Source organism: Thermobia domestica, chromosome 3 (assembly GCF_964235325.1).
Source record: "Thermobia domestica chromosome 3, izTheDome1.hap1.1, whole genome shotgun sequence".
Taxonomy (NCBI): Eukaryota; Metazoa; Arthropoda; class Insecta; order Zygentoma; family Lepismatidae; genus Thermobia; species Thermobia domestica.
In genome coordinates, this window is record NC_137456.1 from 346,731,835 (window position 1) to 346,758,461 (window position 26,627).

General features: G+C 35.7%; 1 protein-coding gene across 1 annotated transcript in view; it reads left to right on the forward strand.

Moving 5' to 3' along the window:
• The window catches only part of LOC145681280 (serine/threonine-protein kinase DCLK1-like), a 360,318-nt gene that overhangs the window by 38,648 nt on the left and 295,043 nt on the right, over positions 1-26,627 (forward strand). The window contains exon 2 of the mRNA XM_081752902.1: positions 16,827-16,919. The gene's annotated coding sequence lies outside the window, so the exon portion shown is untranslated. The remainder of the gene's footprint in view (positions 1-16,826; positions 16,920-26,627) is intronic.

Genomic DNA, 26,627 nt, shown 5'->3' on the forward strand with positions numbered 1-26,627 from the left:
TTATAATTCTTTTTTCTATGAAATTTACCACAAATATATATTTCCTGATTCTACACATAGTATCAGTATTAAATGTACCGTGCAAAATCATTATCAAATTATATTCTTACAAAAAGACAGTTATATATATGCGACAATCATTTTGGACATGACTGTACGTGCAAAGAATGGATCTCGTACTTCTCTTTTGCGCTTATCGCGACCAGCCCGAAGAATTTCGTTTTGCGCTTATCGCGACCAGCCCGAAGAATTTAGAACAGAAATATGCACGATTCAAATAATATGTATATACCTTACATTTTAGTTGGTGTACGAGGCGTGAGTTCGACACACTGGATTGACCAGAGAAAACCGTGTTTGTGTCCCCTACGAATTAATGCTGCAAATAAAAGGTATTCTTTATAGCAGTGGTTCTCAAGCTAATTCCTATCACGACCTCCATTTTATCACATCCTCTTGCTAGCGACCCCCTTATATTTTTTTGTTTTGTAATAAGCTTGTGTGGGATTTTTAATATAATTATTGCGGAGATCTTACGATATCTATCTATTTCTATAATAGTAGAATCCATTTCTTGTATATGGTGGATACAGTAACCTCCCTAAAAGCGAATGGATTAAAACCAAATTTGGTCAGTTCATACATATTACAAATATCGAATCCCATTGGTCATACTGTTTCAAAATGGAGGCCGTTTGAGAATTTTAAAACTTCATAGCTCCCTTCATTTTGGGTCATATGATAAAAAAATAAGTTGATTTCTAATTTTCGTTTATAAACCTCGGACAGTTCTGAAAAAAAGTTATTGATCATTTTGAATGACTTGATAATGTGCGTCACGAAGATTGAACTGGACATTGCCGGATTTGTGAAATCACACCATCTAAAGGTATCTCATTAGTTTTAAATTTTAATTATGTTTCAGTATGCAGTTTTCATCAGTTTCATATCGTGCCTCTTTCATTTAACCCTTATCCGGGCAAGCGGGGCCTCCCAGGCCCAGTAGCTTCATACTTGTTTTCGAATTTCTCAATAACCATAAATATTTCGATCTATCTTTAGTCAAAGTTAAAGACTTAAACATAGAGTTGGTAAGGCCCCAGTTGCCCATCTACGTTACAAAAATAGCTTGCCTGGACAAGGGTTAAATTGATTTTTAAACAACTCTGCATCTGTTGAAAATCTTTAGTAGACCTATTTTTTGTTGTTCTTAACAGTATGTATAAAAATAAGCCGTTCAAAACAAAATTCAAAATTATATTTAAACATATTTTCCGGTATTAGATTATAATTACATTTATCTCTTCTGCTTATCTTCGCGGCCCTCAGGTTGAGAAACCCTGCTTTATGGTGAGGATGGTTGCCCCCTTCGCCCTCCCTGTGGATCCACCACTACGTATCAGAAAAAAGAAAGATAATGAGCAGAGGAAATGTAATTGTAATTAGTAGTAAGTTGCAGTGGAGGAGACAAAGCGTGGAATATAGGTTCTGTGCATTGTGTTTAGTTGAGAGGATCCAAATACCAATTAGAACAAAACATCCCGCTACTGTTAGCTTCAGAATCGCTCACTGTCACATTAACTTCTTGAAACAAAGTATGCCAAGGTTGACGGAGGAGAGAATCCCACACAATTGCATATTACGTGACGTTACCGTCAACGTCACCCGATCCAACAGCTGCAATGGAAGAGGATACTCTTGCTTTGCTCACATGGAGATGAGATGATGAGAGTGCTTGCGAAAGCTCTTCACTGCACGCTACACCCTCCCCTCGAGTTATGTTGGCTGAGTCATATGAGAGAATTAGCAGAAACTCTGTTTCCACAATATACACACGGGCCCCCACAGTCTGTTTCTATCATCCACGGGAATGATGAACAACTCTCTCTTATGTCGATCAATTCACAGTCCTCACCCTTCCAGCGCTCTCAGTGGAAGTAGTTATAGAACCACAGGCGGTTCTTCAGTCAGCCGTTGGTGGTATTAAATTCAAGAATGTCATTCCACAGAATCATGTCTTTCATTCAGATGAACCACAGCTGAATTGAACTAGGTTGTTTGAAGTCCCAAACAGATGTATTGTAAGCACACGTTCCTTTTTTTGCCTTTGGTTCCAAGTTCAATTCCGGTCAGAGTGAATATACACTGTTCATTTATCATGTAGCCAAAGTTCAATGGTGAAATCCTCACACCTAAACAATAATAATAATAAAAAGTCCATATGAAGATAAGGCGAGAAATGTGTTGTTTCAAAGTTACGAGGTGCCGAAATCCAGAAAATTGTAACTTTTAGGCTTCCTAGCTCGAAAACTATGAGATATATCAAAGGCAGTTAAAGAAATATTAGAGGAACTGATACACTGTCTATCTAAATAACCAAGTTTCAGAGTTGGGACGTATCGGCACAACGGATTTTGTAGAGGAAGCTAAGGTGTAGATTCTGCTCTTCCACCTCTCTCTAAAATCGTTTGCGCCGGTACAACCCAACTCTGAAACATAGGTATTTAGATGAGACAGTGTACCAGTTCCTCTAATATTTCTTTATCCGTTTTTGGTGTATCTGATAGTTATCGACCAAGGCAGCCTCAAAGTTACATTCGGCATCTCGATTTCGGCACCTCGTAACTTTGAAACAAACCGTTTTTCGTCTTATGTTAATATGGACAGTTTTGTTTGTTTGTTTGTTTAGGTGTGAGGATTTCACTAGTGGATTTTGACTACATAATAAATGAACACCCTGTATAGTTTGGAATCCATATTATTATAGAAGACAGCAGTATTTTGAGAAAAGTTGTATCTCAAAAAAGGAAATTTGTAACATGAGTTTCAATTATTTTCTGTTGATAGCAATAAATTAAAAAGTGCACGTATTCGATTACTACCAAAGAACATAGTTTTCTTTTAATCTTAGAAACCTTTTTAGCAAATTCTTATCGTCATTTAACAAAGTGATGAGAGAGATGTTAAAGCCAATTTTTTGTCTATGATGCAATATTTAATTTTTCATTTTTTTCTTGTAAGACTAAAACTATAATTTCGATTGGTAATATGGAACAGCGTTTTTAAAACTTTGACGAACAAGATAGAATCTGGCAAAATGTTTTATTGGACTTCTGTTTTAAAATGAAAATGAGCTATTTACATAGCTATAAATATTAGAATGATTATTGAGGTTTGGAGAGTCTTGCGGATAGAAAAAAAGATCTTGACAAGGTCATCATCATCATTATCATCATCATCATCATAGGTATTCTTCCATTATTGGCAGGTCACTTGCTGCAACAGAGAAACTTCCATGGTCGAAGGTCTTCCGCTAACCTCTTATCTTCACGTATGATTTCTCTGTTTTGATATCGTCCATTAATTGTAGCCACCTTCGCTCTCTCCCTCTCTTTCCTGCCACCATATTCTCTAGGACATCCCTTATGGTATAGTTCCCTCTTAAGCCAATGTCCCAATCTGTTTCTCTTCCTCTTCTTAATAATATCTAAAATTAATCTTTTTTCTCCCACCATTTCTAACACCCTCTCAATCGTTTTCCGCTCGACATAGGTAATTCTCTCCATTTTTCTCCACATCCACATTTCGAAAACTTCCACTCGTTTTTCATCGCTTTTGCGTAATGTCCATGTTTCTGACCCATACACTACAATACTTCACACGGAGCATTTTATGAGTTTTTCTCATCTCGTTTTTAAGATCCTACAAAATTATATTTTCTTCCTCCTAAAGGTTTTTGTCACCATTCCTGTTCTGTATTCCAAGGTTTGTATGTAAAAAATACTAGATAATGTATTTATCAATGAATACTGTTTACGAAACATAAGTTTTAAAGTATGAAATCATATCATAAGGAATAGTACGATTTTAGTTCATCTGTATTGGAAATGTGAAATTTTAAACCAAATTGATAGATTCTTTAAGTGTAGAAATTTAGACTTACTGTATTAATCAAGAAATTTTATGAGATCTGACTGATGGTTTTTAACCAATTACTTTAGCAATGTTAAGCCAAAATGTAATTTGAAGGCCACTGTTCTTAACTTTCCTTTGCTTGTTTTAGGTAGATAGAGAGCTTGAAAATTTATACATCATTAACATTTTCTGCTTAATTGACTTTTATCTACGTTATGTTTTATATTAATTCTGCTCGTTTTACCACTTTATTATTATTATTATTATTATTATTATTATTATTATTATTATTATTATTATTATTATTATTATTATTATTATTATTATTATTATTATTATTATTATTAACGTTTCACCCATCTACGATTTTTCTTGGTTAGGACAGAAACTTCTGTCGAGGAATCTGAAGCTTAAAATATACAAAACGATAATCATGTTTGTTGTTCTGAATGGTTCCGAAACATAGTCGCTTACTCTGAGGGAAGAACATAGATTGAAAGTATTTGAGAACAAGATCCTGAGACGAATATTCGGACCCAAGAGGAACGGGAATGGGGAATGGCGGAAACTTCATAACGAGGAACTACATAGTTTATACGGTTTACCCAACATTGTTAGGGTCGTCAAGTCTAGGAGGCTTAGGTGGGCAGGTCATGTAGCTAGAATAGAAGAAAGTAGAAACGCTTTCAAAGTCTTGACTGGTAGACCCATAGGAAAACGACCATTAGGAAGACCTAGGCGCAGATGGGAGGATAATATTAAGATGGATCTCGCAGAGATAGGAATACAAAGTAGAAACTGGATGCAGTTAGCTAAGGATAGAAGTCAGTGGAGAGGTTTTGTAAACGCCTCATTGAACCTCCGGGTTCCATAGGTCATAGAGTTAGTTAGTTAGGACAGAAACTTGCCAATTACTTCTCGTAGAGTTATTCTTGCCACGTTCTTTTCTTTTATACTTAGACCGGAAACAAGGTTCAATCATTCGTACCTCTGCTGTAGATCGCCAGTGGTAATACAGGCAGCTTAGTTGTGTGTGTCGAATTCCCTTCCTAATATTGCTACATCTCAAATATACATTAAGTACCTATAGATAAAGTGTGCGTAATTATTTAATTTAAACATTGGTTACACATACAGCCGCGGTTATGAAGAATATTAAATTTGCATACAAATGGTATTGACTTGTTTACGCAATGTGTGTTGTATTGTTCGTACTTGTTCGTTGTGTCACTATCTAAACAATAATATAACCTATAAAGTTAATGTTTGCACAGACGTGTTTACGATTTGAATAACAAATTATCAGCATGATGGCTTTACCTTAGTGCTAACAACTAACATAAAATAGTGATAAAAAACATACAATGCATGCAAAAACATGAAAGAGTTTTGCATTTGCTGTGAAGCGAGAAAACAGTTTCTCTTAGTTGAAATAGTAAACTCATACTCAGTTCCCTCGTGACTGTGTGGTTAGTATACGAGTCTTCAGCGTAAGGGACTCGAGTTGAATTATCGGTAGAAGCTACATTAAGATGTAGGTATAGGTTTCTAATAACCTCAGTGTTGAAAAGAGAGAGGAAATTTAAAATCAACGAAGTTCATACCAAATTTGAATTTATTTGGATGTAATATGGAGTAAAAGTAATAAGGATGTATGCCAACAAAGGTCGCACCCACGGGGGTTCCACCGGGTTCGGACCTTCCTAAATTTCCTAATTCAACATACATTTGTACTCTTTCTCAATAAAACTATAATTTTTACAGGAGAAATGATTGATGTAGCATGAAAACTTGATCTTACACTTCATCTGTACTCTTTGTCTTATAAAAGCATTATATAATAGTTCTATCATTTTTTTCTGAAAATGTAGGTGGAAGTATTTTACAATTATCGTTAGGGGCAGGAGTTTTTCGCAATTTGAAATTGAACATTTCGCATTTGAAATTAAAAATTTCGTATTTTGTCGCATTTTGAGATATAAAATTTCTTATTTTGTCACTCAAGTGAATTATTTTACAAGCTCTAATATAGGCCCAATATAAGTAATATACTACTTAGGACAATGAAGTTATTCTTTAGCAGTTACTAACAACATATTACTTTTCTTCTGTCAGAAGTTTATTATTATTATTATTATTATTATTATTATTATTATTATTATTATTATTATTATTATTATTATTATTATTATTATTATTATTATTTACCAGGCATGTACTTGAACCACGCACGAAATGCAGAGTGGTCAACTTTTTCTGTGGATATATTGAACTTCAGCAACATCTCGGTAGTCTTATTTATGAACTCAATCTTTTCTACTTTTGCCTTCTGTGCATTTGAAAAACCTTCCAACGTAATTTGTCCCTTTCCATTGCTTGCTCCACATTCAACTGTCTCTGGTACGTTTATGTCCTGCCGACTTTATTTGTTTTGTACAGTATTTATTTATTTATTTCATTCAATGCGTGATCTACACATTAATGTTTGGATATCACTTACGTACAAGCCTTCACTGGCAAATTCACTTGCGCGATCTTGTTCCGCCCCCTTTTTATTCATCATTTTAAAATTATAAATGCTTTTAGCGTACGTATTCCACAAAAACACCGAAGTGAGGATTTCTGCTGTTTTAACGATGCTGAATGTCCCACATTCCACAACTACAGCTATGAACTTAAAACAGAAGTTAGAAGTAATCAGCGTTGCCAGTTGCAAAAGGAAAACGTTAATTGGAAAATTCTACTTTTTATTCCTGTATTTTAACATCTGAAACTAACGTTTTTTAAAAAAATTCGCAATTTGTCGCGTTTTGCGGCATATTTCGCTCAAAATGTCAGTTATCTCTTTTTGTCGCGACTTCAAAATACCTATTTCCTTACTCAATCTGACGTAGTTCGTTGAAAAACCAACTCTCGGCTTTGTCGGAAAACTTTCGCGATTTCGCAGCTTGCGAAAAACTCCTGCCCCTACTTATCGTCTTTTCTATTGGAGAATAATAATACCCGTAATGGCTTGTAACATTGGACCCTCCCCAATAAAAATTTCTCGGTTCGCGCCTGATCCCAAGCACTTCTAGTGTGTAACTTGTGGAATGACGACTGCATAATGGGTCTCAGGATCTGAGAACCATTATATTTAAGATTGGAACTACCTCCGTGGCTTGGCTATACTGTCGCTATTAGAGTGTGGTACCTCAATTCGGTTTCTAGAAGTAATTTAGATTTCATGTTAAACTGTAAATTCCATTTTATACAAACTTTCTTGCTAAAACAAAATTTCCAAAATTGATAATAAAGGTTTGGGCATAGTGTTTAATACGCTTGTGAGGGACTTACATAAATAGTTCTAAATTTGTCTGTACACTTCGATTTACGAAATCAATCAAATTTTAGTATGCGTTTTCTTCCCATTGTATTTAAATGATTAATTTGGAAGAGGAGGTTGTGGAAAGTACACAATTATTATCCATTTTTTTTTAAAAAAAATATTAACAATTAAAAGTGCTTGTAATTTCCATCTCCACTTTTTCTCGTCACAAAATGTCACAAAAGTTAATATATTGAGATGTACGGTGAATCATTGGTAGAGCATTGACCTCTTTTTCGAACCCAGGCTATTTGAGTTTATAGTGAACAAGACTAGGGCGATTTAGAAACTAATGCCTGCAATTCCAATAGTATTGCAAACACTCTGAACTGTTTATCATTAATGCACTGATGTTTAAGCTATAGAATGTCACTTGTTTCACCTTCCTATCTCTTCCCGTTCCAGAGTAATGGAGCAGTCCCTGGCATCCAATGATAATATTCGGTTGAAACAGCGGGTTGTCATTGAATTTCTGACTGCGGAAGATTGTGCGCCCAGGAACATTCATCGCCGGCGAAGAGTGGTGGACACAGTATTACGACCCGGAAACGAAGTATCAGTCGATAAGAATACCGCCACACGTCCTCTCCTCCGCCAAAAAATTCCAAGTTGTCCCATCTGCTGGCAAAGTGTTGACGTTCTGCCTCATCCAGCCTATAGTCCGGATTTTTCACCCTGTAAATTTTGGCTCTTCCCAAAACTTAAGGATCACACCAATGCTACAGTTGTGACGCGGAGGTTGAAACAACAGTTCGGGAGTGGTGTCGCCAGCAGCAACCATAGTTCTTCGCCGACGACATGAAAAACCTTGTTTGGCGTGGCGCAAGGAGGCCCGTGTTTATATATTGTGCGCTCCTCTCCTTTAAATAATTTGCCGCCCCAACACCCCCCTCAAAACCACCAATATTAGAGTTGAATTCATAGTTTTTGGGATCGCTAAGATGAATAGTGACAGTTTTAATCCAACTTCAATGTCATACTCCACTCCCCAAGGAGGGGGATGAGATTTTAAAAGCAATCGAAAACGACAGATATTAGTGTTGAATTCATAGTTTTCGAGGCCAGTGAGTTTAACGGTATCGGTTTTCATGATATTAAAGTTCATTCTCACCCCTTGAAAGGGGAGGAGGATGATTTTTTAAATAATAATCAGAAAAGTTAGCTAATTAGTAACTACTGTAATTAGTTCGAACTAAACACATTAACATATTTTCTTGCGCTTTCGCGAGACTCTGCGGTTTGCTAGTTTTAAATGTTACTTTATTGGGAATCTTTTAAAATATCCAAAATTTTGCCGCCCTGTGCTCGAGCGCAAGTGTGTTGCCCATAATAGGGACTATGTTGAAAGATGACGCCATTGTTTGTAGCTGGCATTGCAAGCTTTCCACTAGTATCTGTATCGGTATATCTGTCAAATATTAATAAAGGTAACACTATCAGCTTGGAGGCATTACTTTCTGAAACACCCTCGCACGTGAGTTTTCTCAGGATTCTCTTATTTTCTTTCACTTTCTTGTGGAGGAGTAGTAGCAACAGTACGATTGCTTACCTTCGGCATTACGTAACTTTCATCTATTGTTTTTATCGTTTTGTTCGTATCTTTTGGGAAAAAATATTTTCGTTAATAACTTTGTTTTCGAAAACCTTCAGACTGTTTTTCTGTATAAGTTAGCGATCAACGAGGTATAGGCAAATTTGTTACCAAGTCAAGGTAGAGGGAGAGACTTCACTATGCTCTAAACCAGAATTTTTATCGGTTTCTTTCCTTCTAAAATATTAGAATTTCACAAGTATAATATTGTTTTAAAAATATCGTGGACTACAAGGATGGGCTGATAAGTTCTCGGCCCGACCCAGAAGGACTTCAGCTGCAGGCATGAAAGTGTGAGGCTATTCAACATAGTCCTCTCAAAGGTCAACACACTTGGCACTTCGATGCTGCAACTTCTCCAACCCCTCAAAAAAAAAAAAAAAAAAAAAAAAAAAAAAAAAAAAAAAAAAAACAAGGTCTGCAAAAAAAAAGACTTTCGCAGCTGTTATCACCTCTTCATCACTGTGAAATTTCTGTCCTTTCAGTGCTGGTTTGCGTTTTGGAAACAGATAATAATCAGAAGGGGCCAGATCTGGCGAGTGAGGTGGGTGGTCATTGCACTGAAACCCTAGGTCCCTCAGAAAATCCATTGTCCTGCCAGCCTTGTGGGCGGGAGCATTGTCCTGCACCTCGCAACTCCTCTTTGGTGAATTTGACATCTGGCTACGCCATGGTTCATTCAGTTACCTGTAAAATAAAAACCGTTCATGGTACAATCGTGAAATTTGGTACTTAAACATATAAAAGATCAACATTTCACATGACATCAATTACATCAGGGTAGTACATTCGGAAGGGGGTCGGGCCGAGAACTTATCAGCCGACCCTCGTATGTATTCATTGAAAGTAAACCAAGTAACCTCAAAGAAATCTGGATCTTGATTTCAGTGTATAATACGTAATTACCCTACGTGTTATTAAGAAATTACGGCCTTTTCAAGAGAGGTAAATGACCTTTTTTTTCTAACCTTGGTTGTTAATCTGTAATCTTATCGGTAATGGTTTCGTGTGAATATAAGCGTGTTCGAGCGTTTTCACGTAGAAAAGCAATAGAACTTCTATTATTTTCGTTACAAAGTGCACGGTGGCATAGTGTTAAGAGCTCTCACCTCAGGTGTGAAGGATACCTGATCTGTCTCAGGTCATGAGAGTTTGTGACTGACAACATCGTGCCTGTGGGTTTTCTCGTGGTTCTCCCGTTTTCTTTCACATTATTATTTCATGAATTTTTTCATGCTCATTCATTTCCATTTAGCATTCACCTCCTTCAGTCTAAAGAGCATAATAGTAGAACTTTTAATCATAGAGTTCATATCACTTTTCCTTCTCTTCTTTCACGTTTTATAAATCCGGCAGTCTAAAAAGTCAGGGAAAATCATGAATAATTATATTAAACTACTGTTAATCAGTTTCCGAGAATAAGAGAAGTCAGGGGAAAAAAACTAACTCTAATGCCACTGGTGAAAAGTGATTTCTGACTCCGCTTTTTATGCTAATTTGATGATCCGTAATCCAATGAAGCTATTTTTAAACAATTATTGCCGATGGAGTTCCGAAACAAACAACTTCAAAATTCGGTTATTTATACAGGGTCCGCCAAAAAGACCTCCCGTATTTGGAGAGGGTGCTGTGTGTAGTTGTGGTGGGGATACAACGGCGGGGAAGATACCGGATCGATAGCGGTATACGTTTGGTGGAATATATTCGTAATGGTGGTGAGCTGTGATTACTGCTCAGCGGGCATTTCGTATTCGGTTCGGACTTGGCCGAGATGAATCTGTTCTGGATAGAAACACTATTCAAGTTTGGGTTTCAAACTTTAGAGCGACAGCTTCTTCATTGAGGAAGGAATCGCTTGGCCGAGTTTGGACCGTAACAACGCCGGAGTGTGTGAGAGCGTCCATCAAGTAATCTCCAAAACGTTCAGCACCACTTAAACAGGTCGGCAGACGATTTTTTTTTTCTTCAGTGGAGAACCTGTTACTCTATAAACCAGCGTTTCCCAACCTTTTTCAACTTGCGGCACACTACAGGTGTAACTTGAATTCTCGCGGCACACCCATATATATATATATATATATATATATATATATATATATATATATATATATATATATATCGCACCCCCAGAATAAGACTGTCGTAACTCAAAATAGATTTTTAATTGTTATCAATTTTTAACGTGTAATAATTGCAATGTGTATGTATTTAAGAAAGACTTTGTCTGCAATAATTATTACTATACATATTTAAATAACGTTACAATCTTCAAAAAGAGACGAGATAATGAAGTTCCTTTAGATATAACAAATTTCTTTGGCTTACTCTTAAAATAGACATTTCAGAGTTACGACAGTTTTATTCTGGGGGTACGATTATATATATATAATTACCGTGGTATTTTAATGTGATTACTAATTTCCTTCTTACAGAGAAGAAAGCTCGATCACTGATTTTCCCCCGTGCTAAATCATTATACTTATTTTTCATTCTAATTTTAAAATAGAAAACAATAGCAATGAAATATAGGACTCGGGTTTTTAAAAATCCACTTTCTCTTTCTAAAACTGTATCTAACCTCTAACTAAAAGGGAAGATCACTAAATAACGAACAAATAAACAAATCTCCTATACTTTTAAAACACAAATGTAGGTAATTTGTATGCATGCTTGGTTTGTTGAATTTATTGAATGATATGTTAAAATTTCAAGTTACGAAATAGTCTGCAACAATAAAGAAGTAATAATGGTCATGACAATGATAAATATGTTTTTCAACATTAAAAATGTACAGAAAAGTAACACAGTATGAAATTTAAAATTGTAGATTTATAGTAGAGGTTCATAGTAATGTGAAATATAAATATACATTTTCCCCTGTCTTGCAATTTGGTTCGTATAGAATTAATAATTTGTTTCGATTTTTTCGCGGCACACCAGCGGCCCATTCGCGGCACACCAGTGTGCCGCGGCACACCGGTTGGGAAACGCTGCTATAAACGATAAAAAAATATATTTATTTAAGCAATATTATGTTTCTCGTCATGCTTAAGAATCAATTTTTTTCCGGTTTTCACCATGGTTCACGGGCGGTTGCTAAGCAGACGGTTGCAAGAATATTTTTTTTCTTTCTCTCTTTCTCTCTCTGGGGTCGGAAGTCTCTCGTTTTGTCCTCCATTAATATTATTCCACCATATTTTGAAATCGTTCATACCCATTTGTCGAACACTTACATCTCATCCTGTTTATAAAACGAATCACTTTGGGTCTTACGCAGAGTCGTTCTGACGCGTGACTAGCGCCATACTAAAGAGTTTGACTAACATCTTTATGCAGTAGTCAGGCCCTTAGTATGACGCTAATCATACGCGAAAGTGACTCTGCATACGGCCCAATATATTTCAGTCTGTTACGGTAATCTAATAGTTCACAATCAGGCTAATAGTTGTCGCTAGCTGTGCTGCCTGGTACCTAGGAATTGACAATTCCAGAATTTTTACTTTCCCGAATCCGGAAAGTAAAATCAAAAATATTTCGGATTTAGGAAAAAGTCCGGAATTGAGAAAACTTCCGGAAATTTTCCGAAATTCGGAAATTGAAATTTTCGATTCCGGATTTTTTCCCATCCCTACTGCTACTTGACGCCATGCAATTTACAGATGATCCGAAGCCTTGGAAGAACAACTAATATAGCATTAGTGAATGACGTTAAACTAGAGATACATACATATTTCAAATAAAGGTATACTACCGGACGAACATAACATTGTTACTTTGCAACCGGTAGGTCCTGCGTTCGAATCCGGTGAAGGGCATCTTTTTTCAGATTTCTTATAGTTTCCTCATTTCAACGAGGTGAATGCTGGTATAGTGTCTTGAAATATAGTCCTTGGTTGATTTCTTTAATTCCCTTTCCATTGTCAATTTTGCTAATTGGTAATGATTCAGTACAAATTAGTCACACAGACTGTTTGAGATAAATCAAAGTGTCACATAGAAATAGGAGGCAATATAATAATCTGTCCAAAACAGATAAAAATTTAACGTTTTGTTTGGAAGTGAACAAACAGAGAATCTTTGTACGAAGCACTGATTAAGAGAATAAATAGATCTGAACACTGTTGTAGATTAGATAAAGAATTTCGGAAACAAGATAAGAAGCTTACAATAAAGCATCAACTTTTCGACATTTTGGTGACATGTTTTAAAACTATCTTAACAGCTTGTAACGTTCCGAGAATAAGATACGATCTTTGACGCCATTATAACAATTATTACGGATGAATATGAGTCTGTTAACCCGCATGGAAGGAGATCCTAGTTTCATGTACGCTTATACCCTTTGCGTGTCTTAGGCTGCGTGTTTTCTGTTTGAGTCATGTGTCGTGGACAGGGGGTTCATTTTGGGTCACCGCAGTAGGTTATCAAACAGAGCTATCGCGTCCTTAAAACAGAGTCGTTTTCAACATAGTAAACCTTGGACACGAGTGATCTAAGGAGTACGGTAGTTTCGATGAAACCGTTTTGAATACATTACTAATAATGTCGATGTATTTTTGGAACAAAATTACTCAATGGCTATAGTAGTTCTAGTTCGCCTTATCAGCTACAGAAGTAACTTTCAAGTAGGTCATATTTTCCCCCCATCGGCCATGAACTTGAATAACGTAGCTGGCTGAGTGAATAATAAAGATATATCACCCTCCCACACGCAACTACTAGGCAGCCATGAAAATATGAAATTTGAATATTTAAAGAGAGGGACAGAGAAGCGATGAATTACAGAGAAATTTTGTATAGAGAAGGGAGCGCTGTGTAATTGATCTATAACGAGCAAGTTATGATTAAGTGAAGCAGGGCACGAAATTTCAGTCCGAATGCAGTAGCCAGATCAGAGAGTTTGGTTGTCATTTCTTCGAAGGCAAACAAGTAAAGGCCAAATTCTTAGTCGTATTGGAAAACTAAAACACCGCAAATCTCGCTCCGTGAAGTGTAAACGCTAGAGGTAGTCTTCTTTTTTATGATCAAAGTATCGTACAATGTGAAATTGGAGTAGTGTAGTGCTGAAAGTAATGTTGGGCATTACAGTCTATGAGGGCTATAGCCAGGCAGACAGCTTTTGTGTTATTGGGTGACTCATGTATGGTTAGTACAACGAATCACATCATCGTAATTTCTGGCTTTCTATATGAGAATTCTCCACCTCTTAATTCAATAGCTTCCGATTGTCACGTTGCTAGATCAACATCGAAAAATTTCTGTTATTAATGGGAATTGAACATAGCACCAGTCGCACTATTCAGCTACTAACCAACTGCATGGCGTGAGGAATTTTAATGTTCTTCGCCGTAGAAACATAACTTCTCCATTGGATTTATCTCTGTACGATCGTCCCTGGTTCGATCTTCGCTCAAGCCAAGTTAACTTTGAGGTGGACAAACACCGTGTGTGGGGATTTTCTCGGGGTTCTCCCGTTTCCTCCCACTTTCTTCATTCCACCATTTCACCCATTTCTCATCATCACCGTCTCGTTTAGCCTAGCCAGCATAAGCGTAGGACGTAAAACTCAAAAGGTTTCATTTCTGTAATATCGAACTTTGTATTTTTCTCCCATCTTTTGTTATGCCTATCCAAAAGAATTACAGTTAACCCACGGTTTACGAACCCCTTGGTTACTTAACAACTTGGTTTACAAAGAATATTTAAAGATACGAACGTTCACGCACGCCAGTACTGACAATTCCGTGTGTCTAGTATTACTGTTGCGCGTTAACATTATTATCTATAAGTTTTGTGTTCAAAAATGTGTGTTCTTTCTGGTACTTTTTTGTTTTTTATCACTCATATCTTTTATTTATTTATTTATTCATTTATTTATTTATTTATTCTCAAAGTTTCACACAGCACTAGACCAATTAGCTGAAACTTTACAACATAAAGGCAAAAAGAAAACAACAACAGAAACGTAAAAGAATAAAACACAAAAAAGGTTCAACTCTCAATATAAAAGAATAAAATACAAAAAAAAAAAAAAAAATCAACTCTCAATATACAAAGTTCTCGTCAACTGAGTTCTAAAATGTTTTTCAGAGGTAAAAATGTTACATCCTGTTGACAATGTATTATAATCGTGCGCTAGCCTGTAAAACAAGGAGCGTGCTGTACAGTCGATAACCTAGGTGTCTCATAAGTTAGCAAGTTGAGAGAGCGAGTTCGCCGCTGAGGAACACAGAAGTTAATTTGCGATAGTAAAAATTCAGAATCAATTTTGCTATTGATGATCTTATACAGGTAGAGTAAGTCAGCTCCGCGGCGTCGTTTGTCAGGGGGGGACGTAAAATCATTAAAGACATTAGTTGTTGTTTCGAGTAATTACGTAACTCGGGAATTCTGAATCTAACTATAGCAAGAAAGAAGTTTAATACAGAGTGAATGCGAGATAGCGTAGTAGGTACTGCCATGTTCCATACAGGTGAACAGTATTCAATTATCGGAGAAATAAAAGCCTTATAAATCATCGTAAGGGCAGCGAGACTTTATATTTCCGGAAATCTGAAGAGTAGATTAAGTAGTTTCATAGCTCTAGATGAGATCCAGCCGATATGATCCGCAAAGGAGTTTTTCATCAAAGACAACACCTAGATCTTTTTGAGTTGAAACCGCGTTTGATAGGTACATCGTTATGTCGAAGCACATTCTTTTTTAAAGAAATAGAGATTGTAGTGTATTTAGAGACAGATTCCAGGTAGAGCACCAATTACATAACATATCTGTGTCAGCTTGCAGTGAAGAAGCATCGTCAACATCCACTCTGAAGAGTTTACAGTCATCAGCGTAAAGTAATATATTTGATGATGAGGTCGAGAAGATGCTAGGTAAATCGTCCATATACAATAGAAAACAAAAGCGGGCCTAGCACGCTCCCTTGAGGCACTCCGGATAAGACGGGACTAAATTGAGAGATAGATCCAGGTAGAGTGGCACGTTGTTCTCTCCCTGAGAGATAACAATCTAGGAAAGAGAGGAGCGCACCATGAATGTTATATCTTATTGGAGAGTTTGTAAAGAACCAACTTGATGTTTACGTATGCTGTCAAATGTCTTTGATATATCAAAATGAACTACATCTAGCTGGGAGTTAGCCATGAATGTTTGCGCCGCATGAGTGACTAACTCTGACAAATTTGTAAGACACGTGTGTCCAGGTAGGAAACCATGCTGAGAGCTACTTAAAATTTAATTTAGTGTTAGGCCCATATGTCTTTTAAGGAGACAATGTTATTTTCGTTCTATATTCTTCATCACAGAAAAACTCTTAAAAATGTAAAAAAAAATATATACAGTGCTATATTTCTGTGGCTAGAACGGGTTAATTGTATTTTCATTAATTTCAGTGCGAAAAATAATTTCAACTTAGACATTTCGGTTTAAAACAGCGTTACAGAACGGCTTAAGTTCGTAACCCGTGCGATCACTAATTTTCCTTTTAGTTTTGCATAGATGTTATCTAGTGATTCAATCTCCAACTAGATGACTTCACCTGTTGAGGAAGATCAGACAATAGTAAGAGACTTTTTAAAACACAGTAATAAATTTAGTTTTTTTTTTTTTTTTTTTTTTTTTTTTGTAGAAGACAGCCATAAATATATTATTCTACGCGTTCTGGTTGGCTGCAGAGACGTGTCAAAATCTAAACAAATAAAAAGTAACATGTGCTGCCCTCTATATATTATATTATCTTTTATAAACACAAAAATAAAAAATGTCTAAAAATCATTTTTAAAAAAAACAACTTCAGTCAAATTTTGACGGTTCTGTGTACCATTGCGTGCTACCAGATAATAGCACAAACTTCAGTAATTTATTGATATTTATGTGTGGTTACTGCTTTCGTTCATGTCGGTGTATTTGACAAAGAAAAATTACATTATTATATTTGTTTTTTTCTTTCAGATGGAAACGTGTAATAGCTGAATTAGAAGTTGTGTAGTCTCGTGTGTGTGTGCGTCATTGGAAAAGGCACTACCCTATTCAGCGTAAGCTCAAGTAGGTTTCCTTTATTTTATTTTCTGTAATGCTTTTTTAATATAAAGGAATTGCTGTGGGTACAAATATATTAATTGTATTTAGTGTTATTTTGGGTTCGTTAATTTCTCAAGAGGAAGAAATACTCCTAAAGCAATGAAGAAAGGTTAAAGAGTTTATTATTATTATTATTATTATTATTATTATTATTATTATTATTATTATTATTATTATTATTATTAAACCTGCGGTCTCTACACAGCGCATCATTCACATATGGTCATGAATCTCCTTGTCATTCCTCACAACATCTGTACATTTCCCTTTACACACACAAGTGAAGAACGCTGTGCTTAAAATCGGCAAGGAATATCTAAAAGGAGATATTTTTTCGACCAGCGAAAACACCACGTTTCTAGCACTTATGGTTTTCGAGATTTCATTGTCGAAAGGATTGGAGACAAACATAAACTCCATTCTCTAGCATTTTAATATATAGACTAGCTGAACCTGCGCTCTCTACACATCGCATCATTCGCATATGAGCATAAATCTCCTTATTCCTCGCAACATTTGTACATGTCCCTTTACAGACACAAGTGAAAGACGTCTTAATAAAAAAAAATCGTCAAGGTGTATCATAAAGGGGAGATTTTTTCGATTATTTTTTTTCTCAATATCTCGCACCGTATGCAAGATTTGAGCCTGCTTCCGCTTGGAATTTATAATTCATGTATGACCAGTGTTTTCTTTCTTCTTGCATGTAGTAGTATGTAATAAGCAAATATATTACATACATAATTAATTATAATGTCAGTTATATATGGTGTTCATTGGGCAAAACACTCCAAAAATAAAGATTCATCTTAGACTCGAGAAATGGTTATCCTTCCTTTTTCATTATTATTTGGGCATGAAACAAACGCTTGAAACATATACAAACTCTATATACAACTACGTGATGTTGGAGTGTATAATGCGTGGGATATGATGCTTTAGTTTTTTTTTTTTTTTTTTTTTTAATTTCTACACTTCCAGTATACCCGCAAACATGTAATAAAGAAATAATTGTAATGTTTTTTAAATATTCAGTTAGAACTGGACAATCTACGCAAAATTTGCAATCGATCAGGGAAAACGTCATCTTTCTGGAGCCTGTAATTTCCGAGATCTCATTGACGAAAGGATTGGCCACAAACATATAGTTTAAAAGAACTCCAAAGATGGCAGCATAACTTATTTGCATTGATTTTGGAGAAGGGTTATTAAAATACAAAGGCTTTGAACAATAATTTTATAACAAACTTTATGAAAAAGATCTATTTAAGTAATTTATTTAAAGTGCACATATTTTAAAATTGTTGTTTTTGTTAAACGCGAAATCACAAATGACCGTAAGTCAAAGGGTTGAAATCAAAAGTTAAAGTATGGAGTTCGGACGTTTTTATTGCTACTGTAGCATTTTAATAGATAGATTATTATTATTTTATAACAATTTCAACACCAATCAATACGTATGATTAATTGGTAAGTAAACGAGAAGGAAAGGCACTCCCTTGTTTCATTATATATATATATATACATACTAGCTGAACCTGTGCTCTCTACACAGCGCATCATTCGCATATGAGCATAAATATCCTTCTCATTCTTCACATCTGTACATGTCCCTTTACAGACACAAGTGAAAAAAGTCTTGATTTAAAAAAAATCGGCAAGGCGTATCATAAAGGGGGCCTCAATATCTCGCACCGTTTGCAAAATTTGAGCCTACGTCCCACCGTTATGCCGGTTAGGCTAAAGAAGACGGTGATGATGAGTAATGAATGAAATGGTGGAATGAAGAAAGTGGGAGGAAACGGGAGAACCCCGAGGAAACCCACACACACGGTGTTTGTCCACCACAAAGTTCACTTGGCGGGGGCTGGGATCGAACTCGGGACCCCAAGTACCCGAGGTAAATGCTCTACCACTGAGCAACCGCGGCCCTACTTCTGGTTGGAGTTCCTAATTCATGAATGAACAGTGTTTTCTTTCTTGCATGCAGTATGTAATAAGCAAATACATTACATACACAATTAATTATAATGGCAGTTATATGCGGTGTTCATTGAGCAAATCACTCCAAAAATAAAGATTCATCTTACTGGTTTCACTGGAGAAATGGTTATGGTTTCTTTTTTATTAGTATTTGGCCATGAAATAAACGCCTGCGACATATGCAACTCCTATATACAACAGCGTGGTGTTCGAATGTATAGCGCGTAGGATATGATGCTTTAGTTTCTTTTTTTTTTTTAATTGCAACGCTTCCATGTGTACCCTAAAAAATGTAATAAAGAAATAACGGCCGTGTTTTTTAAATATTCAGTTAGAACTGGACAATCTACGCAAAATTTTCAATCGATCAGTGAAAACGTCATCTTTCTAGAACCTATAGTTTCCGAGATCACATTGTCGAAAGGATTGACCACAAACATATAAACTTCCACAACATATAGTTTAAAAGAACTCGGAAGATGGAAGCACAATCTACATGCATTGATTTTGGAGAAGGCCTATTAAAATACAAAGGCTTTGAACAACAATTTTATATCATAACTAACTAACTAACTCTATGGCCTATGGAACCCGGAGGTTCAATGCCGCGTTCACAAAAGCTCTCCACTGACTTCTATCCTTAGCTAACTGCATCCAGTTTCTACTTTGTATTCCAATCTCTGCGAGATCCATCTTAATACTGTCCTCCCATCTGCGCCTAGGTCTTCCTAATGGTCGTTTTCCGATTGGTTTTCCTGTCAAGACTTTGAAAGCGTTTCTACTTTCTTCCATTCTAGCTGCATGACCCGCCCACCTAAGCCTCCTAGACTTCACGACCCTAACAATGTTGGGTAAACCATATAAATTATGTAGTTCCTCGTTATGAAGTTTCCGCCATTCCCCATTCCCGTTCCTCTTGGGTCCGAATATTCGTCTCAGGATCTTGTTCTCAAATACTTTCAGTCTATGTTCTTCCCTCAGAGTAAGTAACCATGTTTCGCAGCCATACAGAACAACAGGCATGATTACCGTTTTGTATATTTTAAGCTTCAAATTTCTCGACAGATTTCGCGACAACAAGAGATTTTGAACCGAATAGTAACACGAATTCCCTGCTTTTAGTCGACATTTAATTTCTCCTTGAATATGATTTTCCTCTGTTAATATTGATCCTAGGTATTTGAAACTATCCACTTTATCAAAAGTATTATTTAATATTTTAACGCATCCATAGTTTGCTGTATTCCGGTCCCGACGCTTTTCCATGTATTTAGTTTTCTCTGCATTTACTTCTAAACCCATGTCCCTGCAAGCGTTTAATAACATCTCTGCATTTCTTTCTATTGTTCTCCTATCATCACCTATTAAATTTACGTCATCAGCATATGCCATAACCTGGTGAATACCGTTCAATTCTAGGCCCTGGTTGCTATCTTTGATTTTCCTTATAGCGTATTCCAGAACGAAGTTAAATAATAATGGCGACAACGCATCTCCTTGTTTCAGGCCATTTTCGACGTGAAAACTCGTGGACAAAAATTTTCCTACCCGGACTTTACTTTGGGATTCATTTAAACATATCTTAATTAATCTAATTAGCTTTCTCGGTATTCCAAGTTCTGTAAGGACGTTGTATAATGTTTCTCTCCTAACCGAGTCGTACGCCTTTCTAAAATCAATAAATAGTTGATGTACCGGGGTATTGTATTCCCACTTTTTTTCGAGTATTTGGCGAATGGTAAATATTTGGTCGATAGTTGATCGATTCCGTCTAAATCCGCATTGATAATCTCCAATAATTTCATCTGCTTATGGGGTCAGTCTTGCTAATAGAATATTTGAAAGAATTTTATAGGATGTTGACAGAAGAGAGATGCCTCGATAATTATTACAGTCAGTTTTGTCGCCTTTCTTGTGAATTGGAACAATGATTGATTCTTTCCACTCTTGTGGCAATTCTTCCTTGTTCCAGATATATCATAAACTTTATGAAAAAGATCTAGTTAACTGATTTATTTAAAGTACTCGTACCTAAAATGTTTGTCTCTGTTAAACGTGAAATCACACATAACCGTAAATGAAAGATTGTAAAGCCATAGTTATACGTTGGAGCTCGGGCGCTTTTAATTGCTATTGCAGAATTTTAATAGATAGATATTTAACGAAAGTTAGTCTGAAACATGTTCGTAAGGTTTAGGGATGAATTCTGTCCTTAGCTAGTGACTAGTGCCAGTTCCAAGCAATAGGCCTGGTTGGAAAGCCTCAAAGAAAAGAAAGAAAAAGAAACCGCAATGTTTAATTAAAATTCAGAAATTCTAGGAAAGTTATCTTTTTAAGCTTGAGTGAGTTCTCCCTTTTGCTTTTAATTTCGGCTCCAAATAGTAAGCATATTTTTTACATCTCAAAGGAAACACACGTTATGTTTTCTTAAAATTCGTAGAATTGTTAAAAATATCTTGTGGAACTTTCCTATATCATTTATTTATTTATTTTATTTATTTATTTATTTTTTTTTTTTTAATTTTAAGTGAGGACTAAATTTACTCTTCTTATTTTTGATCAATTGAGAATGAAGGTGGTTAGAAAACCAAAGAAATTGGATCAAAGTTTAATAATTTTTGTGAAGTTATCGTTAAAATTTTATTTCTGGTCACATTATGTATACAGAAACTTGCAGATTCGGTGTGAGTTTACATCTTTTACAGTTTGTCCTTGATTGATTTCAATTTCAAGAAATATCATCAGGAAGTTTTCAAGAAATTACTGTATTCCACTTTCCTTTCTTTCTTTCTTTCTTTCTTTCTTTATTATTTTATTATTATTTACGGAAATTATGGAAAACAATTTTATTATATATTACATTGTGTGTATACGCCAGCTTTCATGGGTTAATTTTACTCCTTTAATCTTGAAATATTTTATCTTATTTTCCTAAGCCTGGAAGAACACACGTTAATCATTAATAGGGTGTCTATCGGTCACGAAAAAGTCACGAAATCAGAAAACGGCCATGAAAGTCATGAAAAAGTCACGAAATTTAGCTTTTGGGTCACGATTTTTTAAAACTGTACAAATACACTCTGTAAAGAAAAAATAGCGACACCTCAATTCTTAAACTAACTTACACAGAAAACCATAGTTGCAGCCCGTTAGAAGAGGAATAGAAGGAAATGAAGAGTGGGATAGTTCATTTGCGTTATCTGTGACACCTGTGGTGTAGGACATCGCTTGTCAATTGTTTGTGTATCACTAGTATTTTCGATAGATGGCACTGAGTGCGTCTCGTAAATTATTGTAGTAAGAATTCTGCATTGCATTTGTAATGTGTAGGCTGAGGTAAATAGCATTTTATGATTGTTCTTTGCTTTCTCATTGTTTGGACAGTGTGTCAAGTGGCAAAATTTTTGTTGTGCAGTCTTGTTTGTGTGTGATATTGTTGTTACATGTGGACTGTAAACAAATAAGATGGGTAAGAAATGTGAGTTGTGGCAAATCTCTAAAAGAATAGATGGAATTCTGAAAATCCATCATTCTACGGCAGGAAGAGTAATTCACAAGTGCAAACAGCATAACAAATCGTCCCTTCGTTAACAGTGTCAAAGAAAAAAGAAAGCATCACCCAGAGCAGATTGCTAAATGAAATCAATATCACCGCAGATTTAATGAGTGATTTCCCCAAAAATCGCTTTTGTAGTTTGACATGATCTTGGAACTGCAGTTACTTGTACAACTGTATTGTCTTGACTGTATGAAGAGGATATTACAAAGAAAAAACCGCGTAGAAAGTCGAAACTGACAAAACACAGAGGACTTCAACATGTAGTTTTGTGAGTCGATATACAACTTGGACTTATGACAACTGAAAGCATGTCGTTTTCTTCATTGAAAAGACGTTTAGAATAGTGGGAAACGATAGTGGTGTGAAGTTGTGGATACGAACAAGCAAGGAACTTGACAAGGATTTTGTTTAAGAGATTCAAATATTCAGTTACTGAGTGATGATATGGGCATTGTTCACCGTTAAAGACGTCAGAACGACGGATATATGTGAAGGATCGTTTGATGCACGAAAATATCATCAAATTCTGGCACGTAAAGTTCTTACAACAGCTAAAGATGACTTTTCTGAAGAAGATATGGACTACTTCCTTTCCCAGGACGATAATGATTCATGTCACCGAGCCAAAATTGTTAATACGTGATTCAAGAATATGACTGTTTAGAGACTCGTGTGGCCTACAAACTCACCCGACATGAATCCAGTTGAAAATTTGTGGATCAATATGAGTAGAAATTTCAATAGACAACTATCTCAAATAGAATGGAATTCAAGGAACAGATAATCCGGGTGTTATTCCGTGATATCGAGGTTGCATTTTGCAATAGCTTTGTTACCAATGCGGGAAGCCCATGGTGCACATACAAAATACTAGTTTGGTGTATCGTACTTCTCGATGTTTGCACATAATATGTCTTACCCTAAAGAAATTCCATTTCTTGTTTTCTGCTATTGTTGTTGATCTTTTTCAGTTTTATGAATTACTCTTCCTACAAACGATTTTGCTCAAAACACACATAGCTACTTATATATGCATATAAATTCACAAAATTCATGTCAAAAGCCTGAAACTCTGGCGCAAGTATTAAGAATGAACTGCTCATTAGGAATATGCCTTGTAATATTATCAGGAATTCATGTAAAAATTCATATTGATTAAAGTATGTTGAGAAAACCATATTAGAGCAAGTGTCGCTATTTTTTCTTTACAGAGTGTATAAGTACAGATTGGAAAATTTTGTTCTATAAAACGTCAAAATTCACTACCAAAGATGTCTATGGTAGGGTTTAGACGCTACCAAATCGCAAGCAAAGTACGTTTCTATCGCATGGATAAAAATTCGGCCTAATTCGCAATCAAATTCGCTTTTCAAAATGTTAGAAAAATTTATGATTTGGTAAAGAAAATTTTATGATTTGGTAAAGAAAAGGTCACGAAAAAGTTACGAAATTTCATTTTGGAAGTTTAGTAGATACCCTGATTAAAATTGGGTGAAGTTTTCGGATATTAATTTACAAGATACGGACACATATGCTTCTTAAGTCGAATGGTGAAAGTTCGTGTTTCGCACGAAACGAGAAATTTCTTGTTTCGAAAACGAGACGGGAAGTACGCTTTCAAATTCCACGCAAAAGAAGCATGACAGTTTTCGTATCGTTTTCAGAACGAGACTCGTTCACAAGTTTCCTCAGCAACACTAATTCACCCAAATCTCAGGTCTCAAACACTGTTCTAGTGTTACGTGCTTCACAATATAAAAATTATAAGTTAATAAAGTGATTGTGCGAACATAACGAAGAGCTTTAATTAACTTTAATGATGCGCAAGTCGTTACACACTATACTCTAATAATATGTGTGTTCTTCAATATATAATATTCCCTAAGCTGTAAAAATGTTATCTCTTAAGATACATTTTAAACTATACATACATGTGTAGGTGGTCCCTTCCTCACTTCTCCACATAATGCCCACTGAAACACAGACATTAGTCTCATCGTTGCACTAATTTATCCAAACCCTTAGCAAAAAATTAGGGCTCTGGCTATTTAGGACTCTCTCCATATTCCGCTTCACTTGTTCATCACCAGTTGACAGGAAACTAGATCGCTTATGAAGAACCTGAACTCTTCTTCAAGGAAACACAATTCGACATAAGAAACCTGGTCTCTTATTGACGATAATGCCTACGCCCCCCCCCTCACTCAGCACGCAAACAACGGCTTCTCCACTCTCCATACAACCTGAATTTAGCACCGAGTTACTTCCTTCTTTTTCCGATGTTAAAGTCTGCATTGCAAAGTGAACGTTTCGAAACAGATGAAGTTAAGCAGAATGTGAGGAGAATATTAAACAGCCAGAACTTTAATTTTTTTTGCAAAGGGTTTGGACAAATTGATTCTACAGTGAGACAAATGCCTAAATCTCAATAAAAATTGTGTGGAGAGGTGAGGAAGAACCCACCTACACATGTATGAATAATTTACAAGTGTATCTTAAAAAATAAGTATTTTACAACTTAGGGAAAGTTATATATTGAACGACCCATGTAATAATAAATATGATTTAAATATTGTTGTATCTCCTTTCCCAGACTTCTGGTGGCACAGAAGGATTCTGGTATATTCTAGATAGAATTAAGAAAGGAAAAAAAATCAGAGCATAAATTTTGTACATAAATTTTCAAAACAAGGCGAGAAGAGCTCTCAAGAATTGAGACGAGATGAGAAAGGAATTTTTGTTTTTTTTTTAATAATTAGAGGTGACGAGGCGAGAGAAACTTCAGTATAGTAGAGATTTTAAAATTTTTTTACAACTAGTATGATCTCTGGCATAATTTACTACGAGTATGCCGTACCGGTATAATTCGAGCACTCACTTTTGTTTCAAGTCTGGTTCAGATTATTTGTTTTAAGATGCTTATGTTTATTAAGATTTTGAGATAATACTATTTAAACAGGGTAAAAATAATTACATTTCGAACAGATATTCAGATGCATACGTTGTAATTATTTATTTCTAATATATTCATAAATTTTTACGTTTGTATTTCATGCAAACAGCACATTAACCATATATCAAAAAATTGCTGACAAGTGTTAAGTTATGATATCTAATTGCTTTTGAATTCAAACAATGTGTGATGGCAGAATACTTTCAATTGTGATAAAGACTTGGAAAGAATTAGTCATTGTCAGGTAATCGGGAGTGAAATCACAGTGACAGGGTAGTTTAGTTTTTTATTTTCTTTCTTTCTTAGAAAAATGGAAGGTGATTTCACTTTATAACTGTTGAATGAATGGTTAATGAGCGTGTACTCTCATTTTGACTTCGGCAGATAGCTTTCAGGCAGCGCAATGATCGTCGTCGCTTTTGTGTAGATGTCAAGTGCATAATAATGCATTCTTAACACATCTTCAATCGAGATAATAGCAGAAGAAATCGTTCGTCGTGAAAGTTAAATTGCGGTTTAGCCAAACTGTATTTACTGGGTAGTTCTTGTCAGTTAATATATATATATATATATACCTATTTTTTTCGTTGAATTATTTTGTTTAAATTAAATATTTTCGTCCTGTATAGAATACTCAGAAGGATAAATTAATTTGCTTATTGTCTTAACCAGAAGGAAGGTATCCGTGTGTATCGAAGCGTAGTTTTGTCACCGGCTCGAACAGCTCGCCTCATGGCTCAGTCACCACCGAGCCGAACCCAGAAGTGAGGCAAGTAACAGCTCTCCGAACCGAGCCGATGGCTCACCTGAGCTGAGCCCAATTGAGCCGATGACTCATTACAACCAAGCCTGTTTGAGCCGAGCTGAACCGAGTCAGTGGCTCATTGCAATCCAGCCGGCTCGAGCTGTTATAATCTTTTTGGATGCAGAATAACTGAGCCAACCAATTACTGCTACCTATATTTTTAGAAAAAATGATAGAACTAGATTATTTTTATAAGAAAGAGTACAGATGAGGTGTAAAATAAAATAATTAGCCTACATCAATCATTTCTCTGTTAAACAAGTATAGTTCTGTTAAGAAAATCAACAAATGTTAGTCGAGTTAAGAAATTTAGGAGGGGTCCGGACCTGTTTGCTGCGCCCCTGCTATAGTGACGCAACTACTATGGAGCGG